This window comes from Stegastes partitus, unplaced genomic scaffold, assembly GCF_000690725.1.
Source record: "Stegastes partitus isolate 25-593 unplaced genomic scaffold, Stegastes_partitus-1.0.2 Scaffold1840, whole genome shotgun sequence".
Lineage (NCBI taxonomy): Eukaryota > Metazoa > Chordata > Actinopteri > Pomacentridae > Stegastes > Stegastes partitus.
The window spans coordinates 119,708-122,202 of record NW_007579571.1 but is presented as its reverse complement, the minus strand read 5'-3'; the positions used below and the strand labels follow the sequence as shown (position 1 = coordinate 122,202).

At 51.3% G+C, this 2,495-nt stretch overlaps 1 protein-coding gene across 1 annotated transcript in view; it reads left to right on the top strand.

The window, feature by feature from the left end:
- Positions 1-2,495, top strand: part of vps13c (vacuolar protein sorting 13 homolog C) — a 99,797-nt gene that overhangs the window by 17,409 nt on the left and 79,893 nt on the right. The gene's annotated exons all lie outside the window — the stretch shown is intronic.

Sequence of the window (2,495 nt, the reverse complement as noted above, 5' to 3'; positions counted from 1 at the left end):
AAAGATTGGACTGTGGAGCAATGGAAGAAGGTCATGTGGTCTGATGAGTCCAGATTTACCCTGTTCCAGAGTGATGGGCGAATCAGGGTAAGAAGAGAGGCAGGTGAAGTGATGCACCCATCATGCCTAGTGCCTACTGTACAAGCCTGTGGGGGCAGTGTTATGATCTGGGGTTGCTGCAGTTGGTCAGGTCTTGGTTCAGCAACAGTATGCACTCAAAGAATGAGGTCAACTGACTACCTGAATATACTGAATGACCAGGTTATTCCATCAATGGACTTTTTCTTCCCTGATGGCACAGGCATATTCCAAGATGACAATGCCAGGATTCATCGGGCTCAAGTTGTGAAAGACTGGTTCAGGGAGCATGACACATCAGTTTCACACATGAATTGGCCACCACAGAGTCCAGACCTCAACCCCATTGAGAATCTTTGGGATGTGCTAGAGAGGGCTTTGCGCAGCGGTCAGACTCTACCATCATCAATGCAAGATCTTGGTGAAAAATTAATGCAACACTGAATGGAAATAAATCTTTTGACATTGCAGAAGCTTATCGAAACAATGCCACAGCGAATGCGTGCCGTAATCAAAGCTAAAGGCGGTCCAACAAAGTATTAGTGTATGACCTTTTTTTGTTGGTGGCGACTTTTTTTTTGGCCAGACAATGTATAATGTTGAGTTCTTAGCTTTATGTAAATCAATAGGGGGGGTGCTACTTGACACCTCTGGAACCTCCAGAACTACCTTCTGGATCGAACTGATGTTGATCTATAATGAAGACACATTCAGCACCTTATTTCTGGCCTCTAGTGTTTTTAAAAACACATTTTATTTACGTCCTGGTGTACCGCCCCCTGGTGGCGTCAACTAGCTCTGGGGCATGGAATGTCACCTCACTGGCAGATAAGGAGCCTGAGCTGGTGCAGGAGGTGGAGCACTACCGGCTAGATATAGTCAGGCTCTGGAAGAGCAAACTCATGGAGAGGGGTTGGACTCTCTCCTTTTCCGGAGTTCCCCACGATGAGAGGCGCCGGGCGCCTTGTTGGAGTATTCCCCAGAGAGTGAGAGGGTCGCCTCTTTGCGACTGCGTGTTGCAGAGGGGAAAACCTCTGATTGTCGTTTGTGCTTGTGCACCAAACGGCAGTTCAGATTATCTATTTCTTGGAGACTCTGGGCGGTGTCCTAGAAGGGGTGCCGTCTGGGGACTCCATAGTTCTCCTGGGGGACTTCAATGCTCACGTGGGAAATGACGGTGAAACCTGGAGAGGCGTGATTGGGAGGAACGGCCTGCCTGATCTGAACCCGAGCGGTGTTTTGTTTGGACTTCTGTGCTAGCCACGGATTGGCCATAACAAACACCATGTTGAAACATAAGGTTGCTCATAAGTGTACCGGGGACCAGAGTACCTTCGGCCAAAGGTCGATTATCGACTTTGTAGTCGTATCATCAGATCTGCAGTCGTATGTTTTGGACACTCAGGTGAAGAGAGGAGCAGAGCTGTCAACTGATCACCACCTGGTGGTGAGTTGGATCCAATGGCGGGGAAGGCTGTTGGACAGACCTGGTAAATCCAAATGTGTAGTGCGGGTGAACTGGGAACATCTGGCAGAGGCCCCTGTCCGTGGGGTTTTCAATTCCCACCTCCGGAAGAGTTTCTCCTGCATCCCGGGGGAGGTTGGGGACATGGAGTCAGAGTGGTCCATGTTCAAAGCCTCCATTGCAGAAGCAGACATTAGGAGCTGTGGCCAGAAGGTCACTGGTGCCTGTTGTGGCGGCAACCCCAAAACCCGCTGGTGGACACCGGTGGTGAGAGAAGCCATCAGGCTGAAGAAGGAGACCTTTCGGGCCTGGCTGGCTTGGGGGTCTCCTGAAGCAGGTACCGGCTGGCCAAAAGGCCTGCGGCTATGGCGGTCGTGGAAGCTAAAACTTGAGTATGGGAGGAGTTTGGGGAGGCTGTGGAGAAGGACTTTCGGTCGGCCTCGAAGAAGTTCTGGCAAACCGTCCAACGCCTCAGAAAGGGGAGGCAGGGATCGCCCAGGCTGTGTACAGCTGGGGAGGAGAACTGTTGACCCAGACAGTGGATCTTGTTGAGCAGTGGAAGGAGCACTTCGAGGAACTCCTGAACCTGGTAAACACATCCTCTGCTGAGGGGGCAGAGCCTGAAGATTCAGGGGTTCCTGCGTCCATATCCGTGGTCGAGGTTGCCGAGGTAATTGAGAAGCTCCTCGGTGGCAAAGCGCCAGGTTAGGGTTTTATGATTTGCCCCGAGATGCTCAAGGCTCTGGACATTGTCGGACTGTCATGGCTGACACGTATCTTCAATGTCACGTGGGCGTCCGATACGGTGCCTGTTGAGTGGTAGACTGGGGTGGTGGTTCCCATTTTCAAAAAGGGGGACCGGATACTGTATTCCAATTATTGGGGAATCACACTTCTCAGTATATTGCCATGGTAACGCTGACTCCAGGTGAACTCTGTCTCAGTACGTTGC